The sequence below is a fragment of the Lagopus muta genome, chromosome 5, assembly GCF_023343835.1.
Source record: "Lagopus muta isolate bLagMut1 chromosome 5, bLagMut1 primary, whole genome shotgun sequence".
NCBI classification, from domain to species: Eukaryota; Metazoa; Chordata; class Aves; order Galliformes; family Phasianidae; genus Lagopus; species Lagopus muta.
In genome coordinates, this window is record NC_064437.1 from 60,962,521 (window position 1) to 60,987,968 (window position 25,448).

Genomic DNA, 25,448 nt, shown 5'->3' on the forward strand with positions numbered 1-25,448 from the left:
CTCCTATAAATTTCTGTGTGATGGTAAAGGAGGAGGAATGGTCTTATAGCTGCATATGATTTAACTGACAACGCACTGATTAACATTAGTGCATTAATATATAGCCACCCTTCCAAATTCATAATCACCCTGATGCTCTACTTCTGTTGTAGATGTGGTTCAATTACATCCCTCTCTCATAACGAATTTTATTTTTTATTACAATTGTTATTTTTTAATACTTACATTGTGTTCTAAGAGAAAAAATCCCACTGCAAATAGAACCACGGGTTCTGCTCTATGATAACACCACAGCTGCATTTTCAAAATGTGGCTCCCCTGGCAGGGGTAAGCTACCACCTGCTGCAGAGCAGTGTGAAGCTGTGGGACGCAGCTGGAGCATCTTGTGATAAATGTTTCTCCTGGTTTCCTGTAATGGCAAGGGAATCCTTTTGGAAAGTGTTTCTTCACTGAAATAAGTTCGTTAAATTTTGTTCTTTTTGCACTGTTAAATAACAGAAAGGGTAGAAGAGCTATATTTTGTTTTGCTATTTTGTTAACACTCTAAAGTAACAGACTTTTTAAAGCAAGTGCAATAAAAGCTTGCCAGAATAATTAGAGAAAGTATTTCTTTTGTAACTGCTGGCAGAAGTGAAGCAGAGCCAACCAGGATTTCTTCCACCTACTTCAGCTGAAGAAATAAAACCACACCAGAGCTGCTTTCCCATGTGAAATTGAAAAGACTCCACTTTTCAGCAGAACATGAAGGTAAATTAGTCAGTGGAGTTCTGTAATATGTAATGATAAAAGATGGTGGAATAGCTGTTGGTTTGGAATCTGATAAGTTCCCTTTTGTATGAAATAAAATACTTTAGTGTTGAATGTCATTTAATAGTATTTAACCTAATGTATGATTTTTCAATGTATTTTCACAACATGAGCTTATGTTCTTCTGGCTTAATTATTTTTGCCAGCTTGACAAGCTTATTTGAGAGCTAGAAGACAGAGCCTAAAGGATTTAGCATATATCAAACAAAGTGTGTCTGTGAGCCTGTCTGGTATGCAGGTAACAGAATTAATGACACTGTAGATGGGTCTGGAAGATTACATTTGGTAAGCTCTCTGACTCCATGAGGGAAAACCCACCATTACCATGAAGTTCTAGCAGTGCATGGTCTGGACCTGTTTGCTGAGAATTCCATAATTAAATCACATGTATTAAAATGGAGGTTTAATGTCTTTAAACAACTCGAACTCAAGTGCTATATGTTTTTAATGATCTTCATACATATTCAAAACGTGACATTAAAGTGTACAGCCAAAAAGGAATGGAAAAAAGCACTTTAGCTTCCTTTTACTTCACTTGAAGGAACTGTGTAATAACTTGGAGACCCTATCAGCTGCAATTTTGTGCCTTTATTCCATAGTAAATTGGAAGTAATTACAGAAGCATTAGTGAAATTATACCAATGTGAAAGCAGAAATATGAAATCTTTTTGTTGCACCAAGTTTTATTGGCTGTGCTCAGTCTGCACTTTGGCATCAGAATGGCAAATGTGCGTGGATGGAAGAGGGGCAGAGAGAAAGCAGGTTGTAAGGCAAGGTTAAGCCACTGCTTGCTCATGGGCTGCAGAGTACTAACATTTGCTTATTTTTATGGATGTGGTGCAGTGTTTAAGAGATGCACACAGAAATGTTTTTAGCAAGATCCATCTCCTGTTCAGAAAGTGGCCATCTGATGAGAAACCCTTGCTTTGCTTAAATCAAGGCAGTGAAGATAATGAAACTTTACTCATTTAAAACTATTGTGACTGAAGGAAGGGATATGGCAAAGAGTTTTCAGCTCTGGTTACAGCTTTAAGCCATGCTGAGTGCTTCTTATTGTGAAAAAGCCATATTTTATATTGTAATAACTGTTCTGGCTGCGTTTGTGTGGTCATAGGTGCATAGATAGGATAGTTCCGCTCTATGGCAAACCAATGAAGCCCATTATATTAGGCATTTATGAGTATTTATGAGGACCTTGCCTTTAGGAAGCTGTAGAAGTTGCTGATGAGAGTGACTTAAAAACATTCAGCCAAAGACTCACTGAGTACAAAGAAAAGTTTTGAAAAAGCTTCCCAGTTCTGCTTGTATCCTCTTGGTCTTTCCCTGCAAGTTTTATTAAATTCATTTCAAAGCTCATTCCAAGCCTGCAATTAAGACAGGAAGACAGAAAACAAATGCGTTGTATGTTGTAGTTTAGGGGACTCATCTACAGCTATGGCCAACTTGACAGCCCGTCCTGTCCACCACCTTAAGGTGTTTTCCTGCTGAGAACAGTGCCTTGGCATCAGGAAGCAGCATTCCCACTTAATGAGTTTTCATTGTATCTTGAAAAACTACTGATGTTCACTCCACACCTGTTTGCTTCTTCTTTTTTTTCTTCTTTTGTTTCAAATTTCTGGTGTGGTTATGCAAGGAGAGAAGTATTTTCCAAAGTTTTTGACACAGCCAATGAAAACTGCATCTTTAACAAAATCTACATGAGCTTCCTGTAGTGTACTGTAGTTAAAACTCCACAAAAGCTGAGGTTTAAAATTGAGCTGACTGATCATGTTTAATTTAAATGTCTTAATGGGTATATTTTAAATAGAACATGGGTACATAAATAAATCTGGTTTTGCTTTGTATAAAATATGTAAAAATCTCTATGACTTTGCTCCCCAAAAGCATGCTATGTGCTCACAATTCCACTGAAGTCAGCAATGTGAATTACATGCTTGAATTACCTGTTTGCATTGAAAGGTCTGCATCAAGAGCTTAATCTTAAAGCAGCTTTTTTTTTGCACCAGAACAAAAACATTTTGATGGATGATGAATATTTCCCTATTCTCTCGTTCTTTTGGGACACAACAACAATCTTTCTTTCTTCTCCATCTGGCATAGTGTATTCAAAGATCCCAAGCTATGTGAGAATTAGTTCCAGCTAGAGCAAAGTAGGGCATTACTTACACCACTGGGGATAATGAAATGGCTGGATGTGTTAAATTATATTAAATTAGGTCAATTTTTGCCATTAATTTCAGTTCTAATCTAATTTTGGATCATCTAGCAGATTCTGTTTCTTTGTATGCTCTCTAGAACAAAATACTATCCAAACTTTGAGGAGAGTTATTCGAAAACATTCAGTGAACAGCAACAAATTTTAGGGATAACTATGTATTTGGAATTGTGAAATCTTCCATCTCCCTTCTGTTTTGCTAGATCAGCCTTTTTGATGAGAAAAATGTGTTGAAAAATTGTGAAAATGCTTTAGTTTTGTGTTTCATGATTGAAGTGGTCCTTTTTCTATTACTCGGACAACTTTTGAAGTTGTCAACATGTAAGAATTCCTTTAAAGTTTGATACTGACTTTTGTTTTCAGTCATCCTTGATTAAACAGTTCCTCTTGAAATGTATTAGTTTGCAAAATGGACAGAGCTGATACTGGAAGAAGGTAATCATTAGGTTTTTACATGGAACACACATTTATGGGAACTCATGAAGCTGAGTTGTGGTCGGCTGTTTGAATGCTAACTGCATTTTAAGGCTAATTTTCAAATTCCTGGCCAAAAGAGGTTTGAATGGACTTATGACATGTCTTTTGATAGTCACTGTCAAGCAGCAGCAGGAATGAGTCTAGTCCACGCTGCAATTAGGAGTATGAAATTCTGACTCCTCTCTCTTTTTAGACTGGATTCTATTGAAAGATCATGGACTTCAGTCATTTAGAAACATACCAGACCTGAAGTACAGGTGAAGAATCACTGTTAAATATATAGAAGTAGGAAAGTATGAAAATGAAATTATTTTTACAAGAACTAAGCCATATATTTGGCTTCAGACTTTCAAAACAACAAGGTAATAAATACTGATGAAAATGTAATACTGATGAAAATGCAACTTCCTGCATTCGTGTTGCCTTCACCTTGGCTCATTTCCTGTCCTTCCAGGCAACCACTGCTCTTCAGAAAGGTGCCTTAGAAATACTCATTTACAAACATGGGGAAAAGTCTGTCAGTGTTTGCTCTGATTTCACAGCTGTTCCTAAACATGGAAGAGGAAATACTGCTGTTATTTTCTGTTATATATCAGCAAACATTGTCTATATTAATGAGATTAATTAGTCATTTAGAAGTTAAGCAGATTAATTAGATGCTATCTTAATTTTTGTGTGTTAATGAATATTTTATATTATACATTAATATACATATAATTTTCAGCATGTTTCCTTCCTGGTGCTTCTGTTTAAAAAGTATTAATAGCTCAAAATTTTTATTAATATCTCAGTGGCACACATTCCAAGTAATAACTCAAAAATTCAATTTTGTTTCATATCATCTGCTATCTTATCTCATGCAGTTCTTGCATGGAGTACTTTCCTCCTCTTCCACCTATGAAATTGTATTCAGGTAAACTTTTCTCCAGACACCAAGGGCTTTACCTGTAGTTTGACACCAATTGATTCGGTTTTGTTTATAGAGACATCCGAGTTCATACAGTTCTGATTCCCTTACTATGGGGTCCAACAGGTCCTGCCCTGTTTTCTCAGAAGAGCTTTGCTAGATTTTCATTTTGGAGTATCTCACCTCTTCAAAATTTTAAGTCTTATTCAAGTACAGCAAGTACTCAGGAATGCATTGCTAGCTGACAGCATAGCAATCTATGACCTAAGTGTTTAGCTTGCACTAAAGAAGTAGGAACTGTACAGAGTTTACAGATCGGGTCTGGTGCACAAAGTCTTATGAGAAGTGGCTGTGAGAACTGTAATTGTTTTGTCCAGAAAAGAGGAGGCTCTGGGGAGACCTTATAGCTCTCCACTACTACTGGAAGTGAGGTTATTAGGAGTTGGCTTCTTCTCCCACATAACTAGAGTTAAGACTAGTGGTAATGGACTCAAGTTGTGCCAAGGGAGGTGCACGGTAGATATTAGGTAAAATTTCTATTCTGAAAGAGTGTTCAGGTGCTGGAACAGACTGCCCTGGGAGGTGGTTGAGTCACCACCCCTGGAGAGGTTCAATAAGTGTTTAGATGTTGTGCTGAGGGACATGGCTTAGTGGGGGGATATTGGTTGTAGATGGATGGTTGCATTAGATGATTTTGGAGAGCTTTTCCAATTTTGGTGATTTTATGATGATTCTAATGTGACAAACTCTTGGAATATTTGGACGTAATCTGAGAAATGGAAGTGTAACTATGAAGGGAGATCTAAAATCTACTGTTGCCATTTGGTGCTTTTTTGGGCACAAACAATAGATCTGCCAGTGCTTTTACAGTCATAGAAATACAGAGCTTTGATCCACAGTCTGCTAAATCTTAGGAAGTTAATCCATTCCCAGAAACATATAATGCTCATTACCTGAGTGCGTCCATTCTATTTTTATAATTTCAAAAATAACTTAATTACTTTCTGGATAAATATATAAAATATTAAAGAAAATGTTAGCTGTTCTCAAAAAGTCAGCATATCCTTCCTTCCTGTTCCCCAAAGCAAGGAGTGCTGATAAATGAGTTTCATTAGTCGGTGTAGCACTGTGGCAGAAGGGCCTCCAGCACCTCATCTTCATAGCCACAGCCTAATCTTATACTGCTTTGCTCCATGCATAATGAATCTAAACTGGCCTTCCTGGTTTCCATGCAAACTTGGGGAGAAACTCTCTGTCTTAGTGAGTGACTTGCTAATAGATCTCGCTTAGATTAATGAGAAGGCAGTTATTTTCCATCAGCCTTTTGAATGCAGATGAAAAAATTCCTGATTTTTTTTTTTCAATTTGAAAATTCTTTAAACTCCAAAATGAGTGTAAATGGTGGAAAACTAGTGTACTGTTTTGTCTTGAAACTGTTCTTCATACATTATTTTTATTGCTACTACAGATGTTGGTGAATGCAAGCCTACACATTTTCAAGATTTCTTGAGTAATCTTGTGTATGTAATTTGGAATTCCTTTTCTATTTATTTTAATGGTAGTTTAGCTTTATTAATGATGTTTTGAAAGGGATAGTTTAAAAAAATTTTCATTGTGAGACAAAAATAATGTAGCTTTTTAAACTTCATATCCGGTGCATTTGTTTGCAATCACTTAATCACGTGTGATAACAAGGAGGATGGTCTTGATAGCAATGATTTTCCAAAGAGAGGAGCACCTTGAGTGTGACATATGAAGTCAAGTGAGAGTCTTGGCAAGAGCCCCCAGCTGCAGGGTTCTCCCCTGCTCAGATCCTCAGGCTTCAGATTTATTTGCAGACTTCACTGAGGCTTTCTGCAGATTCAAGGGTCCAGTGCATAGACTTCAATCCCCTGACTTTAGGTAAAACCTCTTGAATGAGGATGTTTGTACCACATTCTTGATTGGATTTCACTTAGATCTTGGCCTGTTTTTATAGGAAGAAGTGTGCAAAACAACAACAATTGTATTGTTATTTCACTTAGTTTATAGGTTGCTAGACCTAGAGAAACAACAGTCACAGAGAAGGAGAAATTGAAAAGAATTTTGAAGTTGTCTCTACCTGGGAGAGTTCAAAATGGCCCCAATTTTGTATTTTCCATTAATATTTTTGCAATATTTAATCAATATTTAATTGATTTCATTACTCAAAATTGTTAATAAATTCCTATTCTTTTTACTTTTCTAAATTCATAACTATAATTTGCAAGTACATTTCAAAATTTTAAACTGATTTTTAATTATTAGGATAAATAATTTCTTATCTGCTAAAGATTATATTTCTATATTTGTTTCCATTAAGGGCACTTCTCTTTGGAGCTGTTAATAAATTTTTCCACCTAATTATAATCTTTTTTTGGAAATTCATTCAACAAATTTTGGGTTTAATGAACTCCTCTGGATCCAAAACATTCATCATAGAATGCAGTAGGGCAAAGAGTCTTAAGTCAGCTGCAGGGGGAGTGTTTTGAAGAAAAGCTAGGAAATCCACTGCACGTATCCACTGAAATTAATGCTCTCAAATGTCAGTGTTGCTGAGAAGCTGTATTTTTTTGGATGTTTCTGACTCAAATTGGTGTTTTGGATTCTGAAACAAAAGTAAGTTTTATTCAGGTAGGATAATTATCCCTTCAAATAGAAACCTCTACTTTTTGATCAGCGTTGCTTCTTATCTTGAATTGATGCTATAGTATAATTCTTTCTGATTTGCTCAGACTGAATTAACTACAAACAAACAAAAATCCAGAGAGAGCAATGCAGTGAGTCTTGTTATTTTCCTGGCTGTGAAAATAGCAGTACACTAAATCTAGAAACAGACTGGCATAAAAAAAACTGCAATGCACTAAATGAAAAATGAAATCAGATGACTAACTCAGGGAAAAGGAAAAAAACAAGATTTTGTTTTGTTTTCTGATACTTCTAATTAATTTGGTGTTTTGTGCTATGCAACGTTTACTGCAGTTCGTTCATTTGGGATTAAAAGCAATATCACATCATCTTATCTACTGTTGTTGGTATTCAATTCTAATACAGTAACATCAGGATAAGATCATGAGCACAGATTTTGTCGAGAACAGGAGACTAAGCACAGTTCCTGGGGAAAAAAAGAATGAGGTATAGCTGTTGTCAAGAGAACTCGAGGGACTGAACTGGGTATTCACATTCTTTCTGTCTCTGCTGCTTCCCTCCCAGTGTTGTGCCCTTTGTTCTTAATCATGATTTGCTTTTACTTAATTGCTTTCTGTGATGAATATAAATTCAATCACCTCCTAACAGAATCTTCTGATCCAAAGCCAGAGATGGCTGTAACAGAGCATAAACCATGCATTGCTAAGTAAAAGCTGAAAAGGCCAAGTTTACCTGAGAGAGACACAAATCATACCCAGATTGAACTATAATCAGAATTTTCAGAGCAGTGAGAACATCTAAATTTGTCTCTACTTAAGGAAAATAGGATTTTCAGCAGATTTTGGGTACCTGTATCCCCCACTGGATTTTGAAATGTCAGAACATACTCAAGAGATCTCGCTACAAAAATTCCACTTCCAGTCATGCCCAGAGTTCAAAACAGATGAATGTCCATGAGAAGTATGAAGCTTCACTCTGTGCTAAATGAAAAAAAAAAAAAAAAAGAGCAGGTAATTAGGGAGTTTTCTACTAGTAATCAGATTGGAAATTTTTTTTTTAAGATTTCCAACTTCTGGGCTAAAGATGGCAGCTGGAACAGGATGCTATTTTTATTTTTATTCTTTTTTTTTTTTTTAATGTATGGAAGTAGATACTGGAACAAAGAAATTATGAAAAGCTGCAGACAGTGGGTCATAAATAATCAACTCTAAGGGTAGGTAGGTTTCCTGGGCAGTGCCTGGAAGGACTAAGTAGAAAAGTAAGGCAGTAAGCTGAATGGGAACTGCTGGTAACTAATTGGTAGAGACAATAAGTAAGAGGGCATCTCTGCTTTCAGTCTCTCATTTAAGTGTTTATGAGCATGAATTTAAGTCACTTTTTCTGTATAGTTTAATCATAAAGCATTTTGAAGGTGTATTCCTTGACCCCCAGGAAGATTTCTCAGAGGACTATGGGTAATTATTGTACAGGCCTTAATCTGCTCTAACTGTAGGGTTTGATAAAGTTAAGTATTTGCAGGTTTGGAATGAAATAAAGATATTCACAATTGAGTCTAGAGCTTATAGGTTAGAGTGCTCTCAGGGCATTGCAGAGATTGGAGTTTGAGATGCATCTCAGAGATGCAGTGAATACTGAATCAGATTTGCTACAAAATAGCTCCAACAGAAAAGACAAGGATAGAGCTAAGTCACTCCATGATTTAACTCACAGTTTGCTGATATCAGATGAGGTAGAGGAGAAAATGTGAACCACACAATTTTACTCATAAATTGTTAATTGGCTATGGAGAAACTGAAAATCCTAGCAGATACTACCTCAGTGATGTACTATGCAATAACTATATACTGATTATATTGAATTCAAGTTCAATTATATTGAATGTTAAGACTCAGATTTTCTTGTAAAGCTGGATTTTGTTCAAAGCCAGGAGTTAGTACATTAAGGAGCTACTGCGTCTTGTATGTGCTATTGAATTAAGCTCAAGGCAATAAAATTCTCTGTTCAGTTCCTAAAGGTAGGAAATTTATCAGTACAGGAAGCATCACAAAGGGCGATGAATAATGGTGATCATTGGTTCAAGAAAAAATGTCAAGTCTGACCACCTCTCTCACTTTCAGAGCCACACCAGAAAGCAAAGACCATTCATTCGTGAATAGAAAAGATTGTAGTGATGCAACGTGTGTCATGTCCAAATGGAGATTTGGGAGATGCCAACCGTATGCATTTCTGAACAAGAAGGCTATCTATCCTTCAGAGCAAGGGAAAGAAGTTCAAGAGGTCAGATTTGTTTTGTGTTGATGGTTATTTTCTTGTCTCTCTTTTGTAGTCTGAGTTTTTCTGGGCAGCCATATGGTTTTCAGCAATTGCTCCCCTGATGTGTTCTCTTAAGTCAGATTTGCCCATCAAGGGGCAAGAGTTGTCTTCCAAGGGGCATGTGTAGGAGGAAGACAAAGGGGAGGAAGTTAAAGAATACAGAGCTCCAAAGATTGGCAATTTGTTCTAACTTAAAAATAAATACTTCAGTTTCCCTCAGACTAGATCAAATAGTGCAAAAATAGCCAATTAGTCAGCTAGGAGGCTTATTAGCTTTTTCAGATACTGGCAAAGTTATACCTTAATGCTGCCTATATAATCAAGGCTGTACTGTTCTTATGATGGCTGCAGTGGAGTTAATCAGAGTTAGAATTTTTGAATCTGCATGGGTTATTATCCATAAGCAAGAATATCACAAAGTTCAGAGAAATCAAATCCAGCCTGGTACTGATACACCACTGAGAGCACCTCCTCACGCCTTTTCTATCTGATGTTACAGGGACACATACTGCAGCAGTCTCCATGTCAAGTTAGTTCATCTGTTTCAGCAGTTTTCTAAAAATGTCAGGTAATGAGGCAGTGATATGATTCAAAACAGCCCCAGAGCTGAAGGCATCTGAGAGCTGCTTTAGAAAGCAGAGTTAAAAACATAATTACAAGAGACTAATGAAGGGCAACTCAATTTCCCTGTGGTCCTTGCTAAGAAATTAAATCAAGCTTATGGCAAATAAACATGACTGAACAGTTAGGAATGGATGGAATGGGAAGATGTAAATGTTATCTTCCAAACAGCAAATGTATGATGAGTAGAAAATAAAAAGAATTGGTACTAGAAAGTGTCCGGCAAGAATTTATTTTGAAAGAATAACTCCAAAATAGTGGAACTCCTTTGGAAGGAAGCTTCCTTGGTACTTATTAGGAGGAAGCTTTTTACATGGAGGGTGGTGATGCATTAAAACAGGTTGCCGAAGGAGGTTGTGGATGCTCCATTCCCGGATGCATTCAAGGCCAGGCTGGATGTGGCTTTGGGCAGCCTGATCTGGTGGTTGCACGTAGCAGGGGGTTGAAATGAGTTGATCACAATGATCTTTTCAACCCTGGCCATTCTATTATTCAGCAGTGGTAATGCTGAAGCTGTGTCTTAAGCTCCCATCTTTCAAAGAAGGAAAACAAGATGCCTTTACAGATAGGTAAGCACTGCAATGCAGCACCTGTCAAAAATCTTTCAATTGCTGTCATTAAGCTCTGCGTGAGGCTTCAGCAGAGCAAGTCCCCTCTGATTTTGAGATGAATGTTGTGTGAAATCTTGTCTTGATATCTGGAAGACGCAGGAGAAGAGAGCTGTCAAACCAAACGCAGCTGTGGGATAGCAGTAATATGCTTTGCTGAGCTGGGAGAGGAACTCTGATTCTAGATGTAAAACACCCCCAGAACTGTTCTGCTTCAACAGGGACTGACAAGGAAGCTAAGAGCTGAAAAGATAGCAGGGAAGTTCTGCCCATAAAGAAAAAAAGATATATTTTAATGAGGAAAAGAACTGTTCTGAATTTTTGGAGAGTGCACAATTACCAGATGACCTCAATTAATTATTTCAGCTTGCCAGGGCTGATTGGGATGATATTAACCTCAAGGTGCAAACAGCTTCTGTCCTACTTCACTGTTGACTAGAACGTGAGCCAAACTGAAGAAGTAGAGCTGATGATTTTACAGCTACTAGTTAGCAAATCTCCCTTATATTTGGTTTGTTGGGGCTCTGTGTATTATCCATAAGTTCTCCTAAAGAATAAATTTAATTGCATTATAAAATATTCATGTTAGTTAGATGTTTCAGGATTCCTTTTTAATCATCAAAGAATCATAGTTGGAAGGGACCCACACAGATCACTGCGTTCTTAGGACCACCCAAAATTCAACCTCCATGTCAAATGAAACCCTTCAAGGCTTCTTGAAGGCCAGCAGGTTTAGTGCCATGATCGTTTCATTAGGGAGTATGGGAATGTAATTTTTGTTGTTTTGTTGAAGTTTTTCTACTTAATCACCAAAAAGAACATCGACAGTTCAAGAGTTTGAATACACACTAACTTTCCCATGGAATAAAAGCTGACCAGCTCAGACAAGCAGTTTAAATCCTGCTTTATATTTATTCCTTGGTGTTACAAGTAAGATGTCAGACTATCTGAGAACTTTTATGTTATAAACAAGAGAAGAAAACAGTTATTAGCTAGTTCTTCTAGCTGCTTCTAAAACTTAAATTTGCAGATTATGGATGTTTATAACACTGTTAATTCCCTAGCTCTTTTCTGTAAAAAAAAAAAAAACAAAAAAAAAAAAACCAAGCCACATAGAAGCATAGAGACGTTTGAACAGAGGAATGGAATGTAAGCCTTGGGGATGTTTTTTAACATTATTTCGGGTCCTGTGACCTTGGCCTCAATCCCTTTCACTCCCTGCTCTGTTTCATTTTGCTAAATCAAGTTTTCAAATGCAGTGATTGTCAGTGCTCAGGTTAACCTCTATTTTTGGAATCAGAAGAGAACTCAGCAGTTTGTGGAACTTTTCCAAATATGCCTACGGGGTCCTCTTTAAAATTCTGTGAATCTTAGGCAAATGTGTTCTTGCATTAATTAATACTACAGACACTTAGCTACACAAAATCAGAGAGAAGAAAAGTCCTAGTTGCAGCAAATATCTTAACAGATCAGGTCCCGGTTTATTTTGTGGGCTGCTGAAAGTCCCCAGACTATATCAATTAAAGGCAGTCTCCTGTTACATTCTTTGCTTAATTTAGTAGTCTTAGAGTAAATGTACCTTTTTCCTTCACAGCTTTTACAATTGTCTTACAATGGCATTGATACAACTAATTCTGTTCATGGAGACGTAGTCTCTTCTCTCCATGGAAAAATGGTTGTTTTTTTCCTGAAACCTTACTGGTTTCTCTATCTATTGTCCCGTTCCTGTTCTGGTATATGTTTTCTGTCTTCAGTAACAAGCTTATGGATATGAATACCCCCACATTTATAACAAATTATGGATGAAAAACCCTTAATCAAAGACACTTGGGGATGTATGTGAAGGCTACTTGGTACATGGTGATAGATGACCCTCTGTAGACTCCATAGCTCACCTATTTTACTGATTTTGTGTAGTGATAAGATTTTCTACCTTAAAAAGCTATTAATAATTTAACCTGCTCCATTGCATTCAATATCTCTATGGGATGTGTCAACTGTGGAAAAATGATACAAATATGAACTTTCTGAAACAGTAAATTTGATCAATACTTGAGCCAGCTTTTCCTCTGAAGCTAATTCCTAAGTAATTTCTTCTGCCTGATGAAGTTTGCTGCCTGCAAGTAGGAGTTAGATCTCGATGAGCAGAGCACAGTCAGCTGCATTTGCAGATGGAGCTCAAGCTCTCTGTAGAATGTAATGGAACTTTCAGTGAATGAGATAAATGGCATATGTGTGGTTTTTGTTTACTTACAGAAAAACAGTGAATTAGTCTAAGTGCCTAATGAGTTCTTTGCTTTTATTATCATGTTCTTCTGATGTTCCACGGAATACAGTCTTTCATAATCAGAAGAACACGATAATCAGTGAAATTGATATCATATCAATTTTACTTGTTTCGCTAGAGAAGGAAGGATGCTATTCTTTTGGTGAAATGAACAAAGTATAGCATTTTTACTGCAACGTGCAATTACACTAGGCACCAGCTTAGAGTCATTCTGTAGCTAAAATTCATCCAGTGCTCTTTAACTACATCATTAAGAATTTATAAGCTAAGAGTGCACATCTTGCAGTCTACTGAGGAAAGGCAGATGAAAGACAGAGTCAGAGTGATATAAACATATGAAAATAGTGAGCTCATAATTAAAATTACCACCTCTGGAATGATTTCTGAATCTCATTACAAAGGATGTCATTTTGGGAAAGAGGGAAAGGCACAGACACGGGAATAGAAATTACACTACAAGTACCAGGTAGCTTAGAAAGACTGTCCATAGCTTGAAAGGAAGGGAGGCTTCTCAAGACAGTAGCTGCTATGAAACTGTTCTACGTGAGTGTGTCCAATTTATGTTCTGTCTGTCCCTGCCTGTTGGTGTAACCTCTCAGGAAGAATAGCTGTCTGCTGATTTTTGGGCAAATCTTTAAACTTATTTTAATGTATTTTAACTTGCAACTCCAGAAAACACCACCAACCCCATCCTGATTGGTTTTAAGGGTAGAAAATGAATAACTGTTTAAAGCTATTTTTGCATATTGTCACGTAAACCATGACAGTATAGAACAGCACCTTGACTTCTACTAAGGAACTTCTGTTTTACTGACATAACCCCAAATAAAACACTGGTGAATCACAGTTTGACAGCTGACAGTGTTTATCCAAGCAGTGACTGCTTCAGTGTGCAGCTCAGTCACAATGCCCTTGGACTGTGCATGGAGAAGCAGTAATGCCTTCAGGAGGCACTCTACAAGACAGAAAGATATTATCCAAAAGTTCAACGTTTATGCACTCTTGTAAAGAGGTCTGCTTCTATATTAGTTGTGTTGGTTTTTTTTTTCCCCAGGAAAATGCATTTCCATAGGAAAGTGTAATTCTTCAATCAGTGATAAATCTTTGCATCCCAGAAAATGTACTGATGGACTTGGAAGCTGAGATTGCTCTGACACCTCAATCCCAACCTCTTTGTAGCATGAGAAAAAACAGAACTTATGAGCCATCTCAGGTCTGATATTCAGATTTGTGTGAAGATAAGCAAACAATATGAGGTATTTCTCTCACAGATTTTTTGAATTCTAGCAAGGACAGATGCCTCTGAATTTACAAGTGAAACCTTTGTTTGTTCTTGTTAGCCTAAAAAAATCTTATGGAATGGAACCCAAGAGCTGAAATATCACTCAGTCCATATGCCTAATTTTTACACTGAAGATTTATGTGCCAGGTTAACAACATAATTATCCTATTAAACGATATTGCAGGGTATCTGAATTAAGAATGATAGCATAGATGGATACGTAAAGGTCATTCTTTGATGCATTAGTTCTTTTATTGATGGAAAATTTAACGCATAAGTAGTTTGTATTTAGCATGAAACCTCCTCTAGCATGAAAATCACATCCCACTGCCTGTCTTTATAAATATTAATTCAAAAAATGCATTTCCTTCATGTAGTTCCTGACAGCCTATGTGGTGGAACTGACAAGTTAGTTGATAAGAGTGAGGCACAAAAGAAAAAAACAACAACAATAACAAAAAACACCTGACAAGTTTACTCTAAGGTGTCAAAGTGCATTAAGATATTTAGATATAGATTCCTTCTGAGTTGCAGTGGATAAGGGTCAACTTGAAGATGGAAGAGTCAGCAGTATATTCAGATCATTAAAATCACACATAGTCCAGAAAGGACTGTGCCACTATAAAGCTATGTACAAAACAACACAAAACCACCACCAAAAACTACCGTGGCAAATTAACTTCAAGACTTTGCAATGAGAAAGCACAAGAACTGGCAAAGGCTACATCAAGAGGTTTTACCAGGTTAACAGAAACTAAGATAGGAAGGTGATATGGGCACATAAACAATGATTCAAGAGAGCTTTTAGAGTAATTGATATGTTCTGAAAGGTGCTAAGTTAAAATTTTCCTGGCAAATCGATCATTACTGAGCCAGAGGGAATTCAAAGTGGGGAAAGGTGGTAGGCACAATGAACTGCAGAGCTGAAGGAGCTGCCAGGGAAGTTTGAGGAAATGGCTGACCTGAAGTAGAACCAGCTCTGCCCTTCGGTATGGTGCAAAATTCCTAGCAAAGCTGAAGCTGCTGGAGGCAGGAGGTCAGGGAGTGTCAGGGTATAGGCATCCACAAATCATTCTAATGAAGGATCAGTATTTGGCAACTATGCACATCCAAACAACTTTTTATGAGAGTAAAACTCTTCTTCTACTTCCCATGAAAAATGACAAAAATTTGCATTTATCCTCTGTTAGCATCGTGCTAAGAAGCTGACGTGCATATCTATGTGTTGGCCCCTTCTTTCCTACTTGTTTCAGATCTATTTCTCTTCGCATATGTAGATCTGAGGATGCAAAGTTGTTAAGGAGCACAGGTTTGGTTTCCTCTGCAAACAAATATATCGCTGTCTGTCCTTTGGAGTCCAACTTGAGTTCCAACCATTCTATTAATCCAAGCAGCAAACAAACCAATGTAAATCAAACTTGAGGCACCCTTTGTATGAGTCAAGTGTGTGTAATTGACTGTATATTACAAAGATAGAAGTAGCTCTTCAATTTGCTATCCGTTCTTAAGCCTTTTTTTACTGCAAACAACACTTGATTTCAGTGACTGGGGATATGTCCAGTCTGCTTAGCCACTAAGAAGTCCTCGATTCATGGAACTTCTGAAAAGAATCTGTGAATTACAAAACATTCATCTTGATTCAAGGAGATCTATATCTCAGTATTAGTGTGTGCTACAAGAAAGTCTTTGCAGGGCTAGATCATTAATTTTAACTAAAGAAAAAACATTAGAAAATATAGACGCATTTTTCAAAATGGGAAAAATCAAATGCCAAGACAGTTTTCAGAGGTCACGTATTTCAAGGAGTTGACTAAACTCTAAACAATGCTAGGACATTTGGTTACCTTTTGAAATATCTTTTTGCTGATGCTGTACATATTATAGCGTGGCAATACAGAGAAGCTATAGCCAAATTTCTTGCAGTTTGGTTTTGGTTTCAATAAAAAAAACTTGTCCTATTTTAGGTCTCATTTTGTGTGTTTCTTACAGTCTGATCAGTTGAGAAGATTGCAACAGACTAAATTTGCATTCTCAATGTGTATTAATTTGTTTATGTAATAACATTGGCTTTGAAATTATATTAATCTGAATAATTGAATTAAATTATATGTTGTTCTACTCTTATGCATTATGGCAGCTTCATGCATAGAATACTGAATGCTTTCTTCAATTTAACCAATGAACTTTGGCTGCTGGGTGCACTTCTCATTTCCCTGCTTCTATAAAGCAGATTTTATGTCTCAATGTTAAAGTGAGGTATACACATTTTAGATTTATTCATACCACTTAATCCACATTAGTTGTTATTACAGAGATAACCGCCTAGATTTGAAGAGCACTGAAATCTAGTAACTCAAAAAGTAATTTCATTTTTATGGGAACAAAACAGGGTGCTGAGGGCTATGTTGGGTAAATATATTCATGCACTTTCATTTAAGCAGCAGAAAAGTGGAGTAGCCTAGCACACCATGGTGTTGTTTTTGCTTTTTTTTTTTTTTTGATGCAACATTAAACCCCAGCATGCAAGCAAGTTAATAACTTCATCATTTTATAACATAGGTATACTTAAGAAAAGAAAAAAGATGGAAGGAAGATTAGCTTGCAATTAAAAACAGTGGGGAAAGCATTTTGTGTTTACAATAAATAAATTACAAACAAAAGTTATTTTAAATATTTTTTGTTAGTAGAAAATTTATATTTCAAAGCTGTTTATAGCACTGAAATATTGAGCTTGCTGGAGCAACTTGCATGTTTTTATTTATCCACAAGAAAGCTAAGGGTGGAAGGCAAAGATACTAAAATAATATTTCTACTTTTTCGCTCTGCTTCAGAAAATTATATTGGTCCTTACATTTATTTATTTAGTTTACACTAAGGGGAATCTGCACAGTCATTGTGCAAGCAAAATCTCCAAGTGTGTCAATCAAACACGACTAATTTTCATAATATTTTCCAACAGTAATGTAGCTAAATAAAAGTTGTAACACTTTCTGAATTGGAACATGCAATTGTATGTTTAATGGCTGGCTCAAATGTCTTACCACTGCTTTAATGAAAGATGTAATGCTTGAGTCCATGTTAAAATCTCTCAGTCTTTAGAAATTATTTATTTGACATTTTCTGTGGATATGAACTTGTTATTCCTTTTGCATAACGCTTCAAAGCTTTACTATGAAGACCAGACGACTTTCTGAGAATATTAAGATGCATTTTCATAACTGGACTCTCTGTCTCAGGAGATTATCTGACTTCTTCACCTCCTCCAGCTGTGAGTTCCCCCCTGCTTCTGTAAGTAAGCATTAATATTCAAGCAGTTCTGCACTGAATCATTGGACTGAAAATGTAACCTCCAAAAATTAAATGGTTCATTTTCATTTGAGCAATGAAATGACTGAATTTACCCTGTGGGCCACGTAATTTTAGCAATAAATTAAGGGTAATTACATGGAACCAGGATCAAGAGGAAAGATGGGGAGGTACCTTTTGGTAACAGAGCAGTCTTAGGTTGGCTTGTCATTGTCCTCTGAGACAGTTTTGAGACAGGCTTTGAATGCTAATTTCTTTAGAAATGTGGACTTGTGATTCACAGGTATGTGGTGGTCACGTTATGTGGTCTTTTTGGACTCAAGAATGTGAAGGAAATACAGAATTTATAGAGGTTTCAAAGGGCATGAACTTAGTCTGTGTCTTCGGGCACCTCGTCTAATCCTACATATCAAGTACCATGCAATTCTGTGCTCTTCAGAAGTCTCATGGAGCATGAAAATTTAAACTAGAGTTCTCTTAAGAATTTTCACTTTAAAAAAAGAGTATATGAAAATCCTCTGTTAATTCTGATTTTTTTTTTTAACAATTCCTTGAAACAAACAAACAAAAGTTTCTATTTTTGATGGAAACATAATTATTCTTTTCCTGTTTTTAGATTATTATATTCCAGGAGAATCCTTTTTCAATGGAACCTGCCTCTGTTATGTGCTGAGAAATTTCATGCCCAAGGGGTGTGACAGGACAAGGAGAGGTGATTTCAAGCTGAAAGAGGAAAGATTTAAACTGTGTATAAGAAAAAGATTTTTAAGGTAAGACTGGTGAAGCACTGGAACATGTTCCCAGAAAGATTGATATTCCATCCTTGGAGACACCGAAGGTCAGGGCTCTGAGCTTCTGATGGAGCAATCTGATGTCTCTGTTCCTTGCAGGAGGTTCAGGCCAGATGGCCTTCAAGGGTCCCTTCCAACTCAAACAATTCTGTGAAATAGCCTCTGGCATCTCAGACCGTTCTTTAACCAGATTACTTGCATGTTCTAGGAGATGTTATGTGTAGAATAATTTGCTCATGGTCTGTTTTCCACCTTCTGGGCATTATAGTTACATGACAAAAAGGAGGACACGTTCGTGAAAATACAGACCATAGCGTCATTTGAAGATTGTTCCTATACAGATGTGCATTTGTAACTTCTTCCCTGCTCTGCTGTCCAGACATACAGTTCTAAAAATTGCATTTTATATCTGCTGATGAATGACCTACGTATTTAGTCCCATACCAAAATTCCTTGTTTTGGACTTTTGCCAGAGCCATGGTGGTTTTTTGGAGAGGATTATTTCTCCAAGAAGATTCAAAAGGAACGCATTGAGAAACTGTCACATAGCATGTCATGCTTCTAGCACTGTGTGTGACAAATCCAAAAGCTTTAATGTCACTATTAACAAATGTACTATCACTCAACCTTATCACCTCCTGACATCATATGACTCTTTCTCACTTCCTTTCATCTTCTTGCTGTCTCTGAGTGCCTATCACTACAGTAGCTCTTAGTGCACACCGTAAATGAATTCAGACAGACTGTCATAGTTCCATGGCTAATCTTTCATTTCTTTTTACCTTTCAAATTTAAATGATCCAATTGTAATGTTTTTGAAATCTCATTTGTCTAAAACTTTAGGGATGTTGAAAAACCATCTTTGCCCCACCAGCAAAAACAATGATTCCTGCTATTTTGGGTTCTGTGGAGCTAAAATGAAGTATCAAAAAAAGTGAGTTAACACTTGGATTTGTGAAAATAGTATTACTGAATTGTAAAGTAGATGATATGGGTACATTTTCACATGCAAAGAGCAATGAGTCACGTTACAAAAGAAGTTTGAAAAATAATGAGACTTGCCTCAACATATATTATTCATACTATAGATATTAATACTGGTCTTCAATAATTCATGGCCTGTGTTTGTTTTTGTAGGATTCCGATGTTTTCTGACACCATTGCACTCCCTGGCACAGGAGGGATGAATGGAACGGAAGCTCATGTGTGGAAGATTACTGATTTTTGTAGCATTGCAGACAGGAGCTGCCAGCAGGGAAGCTAATACATGAGGGGCTGAGGAGTGAGTGCTTTAGGAGGAAACCATCTAGATCTCTCAGACAGCTCAGTGTGTAATTCTGGTAATACTATGGACTCTTTTCATTCCACCTTCTGTAATAATTTATGAGAGCTAAGAGACTGTAGTTAGTAATGGGTCTACTATGGCTATTTTTCCTTGGAGCTATATCCTTAATGGTATTTTTATACAACATTTTTTTGCCTTTGTGAGCTGGACTGTTTTGCTGTGTGCTCAAAGCCCATTGGGGCACAGTGTGGGTGGCTGTGGGTGCTGCACCTGTAGCAAAGTAGGGATATCCCAAAGCTCTGGAGAAGGGGAGGATGTGCCCGGGGCCCTCTCACATTTCACCAGGAGTTGTTCTCTTCTCTTGATAAATAAATACTGAGTATTAGGGTTCACTAATATTCCAATATCAAGATAATTTTCTCTTGTCTTTGTACAACATTCCAGTTCCTCACTATGCCCCCACAGAACCATACTTGAACACAAGGATGGAGTCTATAACTTGTCTGTAAGCAAAAACGCCTGCCATGTGACTACACAAGAATCCAAACAGCTAAGTTAAAATTTTCATTATTTCTAAACAGGTGGCATCTTTCCTTTTTTCTTTTTCTTTTTTTTTTTTTTTTTTATGGTAGTGAGATGGGTGCTGAATTTCAGCATTACTCTCATGAAAGATGGATACGGTTCATTTTACTCATTCATCTTTTGTACTGTACTGTCATTTGCTACGTTGACTGATTTTACACATTTACTTTGATGCCATCAGGGCTAAAGGAAAATTCGATTCCAGAAAAGCAGAATGATAGGAATTAGGTAACTTGTAGCTATTGCCAGGTTGGAATGAAGGGCTTTTCAAGGACCATCAGCATATGAATAGGTTAACCTCGGATGCACTGGTAGAAGAAAAGTGACCAGACATATTTTTAGCCTTTGGCAGCCAAGGAGAACAGAACCTCTGAAAACAGCATGAACTGAAACTCAGAATGAAAGAATGTGTCAGGAAACTAGGCAAATACTACAGAGGGGAAGCTGAAATTTTAGGAGAAAAGGACAAGGGGAAAGGCAGAGTCAAAAGTAGAGATATGCTTTTACCCTTTGTTTTTCTTCCAAGTTTAAGTTCCTAAAAGAACACTGTCCACATGAGTAAAAATGCCAGGTTGTTTGCAAAAGCCTGCCTCTGCAAATTCGTGTTTTATTGATTCTGAAAGAAGGAGTTACTAAATAGATGCCTATGTTCATTTGAAGCAAGCTGGAGTTCCTGGAGAGAATCGCGTGCTGTGAACATGGCAACCAGCTCTGATGCCCAGAGATCTAAAACTGAAATGGTGCTTCTGCCAGGGGAGGATGGCCAATATCAAAATGTGCAGCCTTCAAAAGGTTTTAGTTCTCGTTTAAAATTCTATCTCCTTTTACAGTGACCTTTAATTATTACACTGACTCTTTACTTGTGAACTGTACACTAGCTGATAGTGCCTGGCCTCTGCTGAAATGTGTGCTGCTGCAGAAGTCTCAAGGCTTGACTGTGTTCACTCTCAAGAGATTGTAAGTCAGCTTGATATACCTCTTCCAAATGCAATGTGCCTCTCAGTGTCAAGTTCATGAGTCTATGTAGCTTAGAATATCTTGTATATACAAATCTGTGATTAGAGTTTAATGATCTTATGGTTTAAATTATTTCATTGAATAAGCTCCATGCATAATTTCAAATATATTCCACCATGGGAGTATTTTTATACCTTACTAACCAATGTTGTCAAAATACTTTCAAAAGAAGTAAAAGTGAAAGAAACAAAAAAAGACAAAATCAGAAAGCATTTAAACCCTAATGAGGGCTAAAGTATTTTCATTCACTTCTTTTCATTAGCCTTTATTTTTTCATTTCTGAACGCCATCATACTAAAGCACACCACAGACAGGTATCTCGTAAAGCAATTTATCTCATCGCAAAAAAAAATGGACAGGATGACTTCTCTGAAGATGCTGCTCTCTCTGCATTGACTACAAAGTAAGTTTAAATGGCTGCATTAAATTACATAAGAGATGACAAAGTGAGGTGACAGGAATACCATGATAAATTCAGATTCTTGGGTAAGCTTTCAGAGGTAAGGTTTTTATGATCCCAATTTTTATGAAAGTCAACAGGACTTAAATGATAAACGATTTTCAGACTCACCCTTTCTGTAACTGGAATCAGTATTATCATGCCTTCCCCCTTCTTCTCTGACCTACTGGTGAGATGTAAACTTCCAGGACCAGGATCAGAACTGTTCCTTATTATCACTATGAAAAACACATAAGACGGTGTAACGATATCTTTTGTAGTTGGACTTGATGATCTTGTGGTTGGACTTGATGATCTTGAAGGTCTTTTCCAACCTGAGCAGTTTTGTGGTTTAAGAACCCACTCATAGACACAGATCTGAGAGGTCTCAGTAAAGAATTAAATTATGAATATATGCAAGAATCTTACTTTAAATTCACTAACAGCTCTGAGCCAAGATGCACATGGTACATACCAAAACTGTTTACTAAAATCTGTAGCTTCTGATACTGTAAGGAAAAAGCATTTTCTAGACTTGCAGCCAGGCAGGTATAAAGCAGCAGAGTTACATTGCTTCTTTGTGCTGCGTTTTGTAGCAGTGACTGACGTTTATTATTGCAGTGTTCATTAAGCATAAGGTACCAGTGGTCCTCATAAAAAGAAGTAGTAAGGATGTATTTGTCATCCATGGTTCAAATGCCTGTAAATGAAAAATTCTAGTTGTTGCCTGCACCTTCCATATATATTTTCAAGGCACTAGTTTTAATTTCTGAATTCTGTATAATCTAATCCTAACATTGGATTGGGCTTCTCAAGGAAATGGTGGAGTCCCCATCCCTGATGTGTGCATGTGTTTTAATGATGGGACTCAATAGGCCAGGCTGATGGTTGGAATTGATCTTGAAATTCTTTTCCAACATAGATGATTTTGTGATTCTATGAACTGTCATTAAAATTCTCTAGAGCAACAGTTCTTCCCTTCTCTCAGGGATTTGGGTCCCAAATCACAGGTTTCTGTGTATCGTAGAACAAAGTCTTGGATTTTTTTGCTTGCTGGGTGATAAAAAAAATCTCAGCTTCCTGGAGATTTCACAGCCTTCAGAAGGCTCATGATGAGTTTAGTTGAGGATGCTGCCAATAAAATTTCATAAAAGTGGGCAACAAACGAGATGGTGAAGTCTGTCCTTACTTGTTTATTTTTTATGGTAGAGATTTTTGTTTTCATAAGTCCCTAAATCAATTTTAGTTTTTGTAATCAGTTGTATAAAGCATAAGTACTTTTCTTCCAGACTCCAGACCTGATGGTTTGCAGTCACAGTGCTGGATAGACAGTTACTTGCAGCAGGACCTTCCAGGTCAGTTTCCCTTTAACTCAATGGATCGTTGCTAGTGTGTGTGCTGCAAATCCCCATTGCACGTACAAGTTCATCTCAGCCAGAGACATTTTCTTTTGTATGCCTGGGGGTCTTCTATTATAAATGGCCTGCTCATCTGCAGTTACTAAATTCTAAGTAGGATAGATATGTATTGGTCAATAGGAACTCTAAATAAATCCTTGTGAACATTCTCATCTTTTATTGATCTTCTCAGTATTTATTGCATTTAAAACACTACATAGCAACCAAGATATTTGCATGAGGTTAGATGGAAAATAGGAACTAATGAACACACAGCACTGGAGCATTTCCATTGGCTTTTCTTCATTAGTAAAGATATTATTTTCTATTTTATCTATTATTTTCTATTTTTTAATCTTCAGATAGTCATTCCAGCTGTCTCAGACATCTACTTTAGTATTCATACTCTCATTTAATCAGTAAATACAGAAAAAGGGATTCTGGGAAATACAGTGTGAATGAATGACAGAAGCCAGCCTGGTGACTGTTAACCTCAGCTCTGTTGGACTATGACTACATGCTCTTTATGAAAGAGTTGATAGAGTCAGCAGAGGATTGTGCTGAAGTAAAAGAATCTGAAGTGATGGAGTGATGAATCATTTCTGAGATTTGGGAACCTGAGAAGTCTGAATCTATACATAAGATTTTGTAGGCATCAGTATTGCAATTGGTATCTGAAGATGCATCTTTATTAGTGTATCAGCACCTGAAGTATGCTTTTTGAGTGACTTTCCTGAGCACTGCCATTTAGCATCATTGTGGTGTGCTTCAGAGCATAGAAACTGAGTTTTATTTGGGTGAAACTGAACTGGAAGATCCACCTAATCTGGGACTCCACAGAAAGCTCAGCAAACATTCTCTGGTCCCTCATGGGAATTCAGCTCGGGACCAGCCTAGATGCATTCTGGAGCAATCCCCTAAACATACGTAAGAGGTATTAAGTGCTCAGCACCAGCTGTTTCAGTCCACTCCTAGGAGGCTGTGCTACCTGTCAACCTAATATGCACATGTAACCCATACTAGTAAGGACTAGAATATTGCTCTGTTTTCCAGACATTCCCTCAGGGATTACTCACAAAAAACCCTCCAGTAGCACAGGCTGAAAGATAAACACAGATGTTGCAGCAAGATTTTGCTCTGCTGGGATCCCCTTTATTTGCCACATAACTTGTTTTTCTTTTCCAAAGGCTCCACTGATATTATCACATCTGAAAGCACAGCATCTTATCCTTAACATTCTCCAATTGTGTCCAATTTTGAAATGAATAGTTGGAGAGTTTCTGAGCTTCTCCTTTCTTTTTGCTCAAGAAATATTATAGGAAATGAAATATAAAATCATATCAGCATCTAATCAAATTCCCAGCCCCTTTTCATTTTCAAAACAATCCCTACACTTAGCTGCGCAGTCTTGCTGAGATAAAATGTGGGCTGTGCAACTCTATCTCTCTGTGGGACATTATTCTATTGCTTTGATGATAGCCTTCAGACCTTCTATCGCTACCCCATGACTTATAATACATTTGCTGCAGGGTCAGGCTTCCATCTGCTTTGCTCTTGGCAGCTGAAGTCAGCTTACTACAGAAGCAAAGGTGAGGGATGAAACAGGAAAGGAAAGCATAGCGGCTAAATGTTTTGTCCTTTTTGTTAGATGTGAGGTCATTTGCTGAACAAACAGCAAAACTGTCCCTGTTCTCTGCGTGGATGCCAACATGGGCCAACTGGGGAAGAAGGAAACAGGTAGTTCATAAAGAAGTCACTCCTTTGTTCTTCTGAAAAGCAAAATGTTTACACTCTTGGGCCTTGCAGGAGAAATTGGATTTGCCAGAAATTGGAGCCATTTAATGAAGAAATTAATTTAAACTAAGACTGCATTTACCAGTTTTCGTAAAGGCTCTTCAACCTGCTATTGCTACAGCTACTTTTTGAAAGAGGAATTAAAAAAAGAAAAACACCATCAAAACCAACATTGATTGCTGCAGTGATGCTTTAAAGATCTAGAAATGACAACTTATCTCCCTTTTATATAAGAAATGTATTTCATTTTTACATATCAGTGAAATGTACTCTATATTCCTATATTTTATTCAAAATTATGTCAACTTGTGACACAAGCACTGAGATTGCTTAGTACATGTAAATTCCCTAGAATTATAGATGTATTTTTGATTATGCTGCACATTTCTTAGTGTTAGCTGGAGTAAGTCACCCAGAACTTAGCATTACCTTGGAGTTTCTTGGCTTCCTCTAAAAGTAATGGAGTTACCTGAAGATACGAGAGTCACTGGGCAGAGAATCCAGGTCTTTGGTAATCATGGAAGAGAACAGAGAAACCATAAATATGGTTTTTAATCATAAGAACTGACAACACTAAATGTCATTGCTGCCTTTGTCTTAACAATGGCAATAAAAAATCCAAGCTTTACCACACGTACATTGCAGGAAATATA

General features: G+C 37.1%; 1 long non-coding RNA gene across 1 annotated transcript; it reads left to right on the forward strand.

Moving 5' to 3' along the window:
* The first annotated feature begins 417 nt into the window (after nucleotides 1-417).
* Nucleotides 418-19,977, forward strand: LOC125693990 (uncharacterized). Its single transcript, XR_007377358.1, has 4 exons — nucleotides 418-747; nucleotides 17,349-17,472; nucleotides 18,107-18,260; nucleotides 19,419-19,977. It is a non-coding gene; the product is annotated as an uncharacterized LOC125693990 (long non-coding RNA).
* Nucleotides 19,978-25,448: the final 5,471 nt, after the last annotated feature.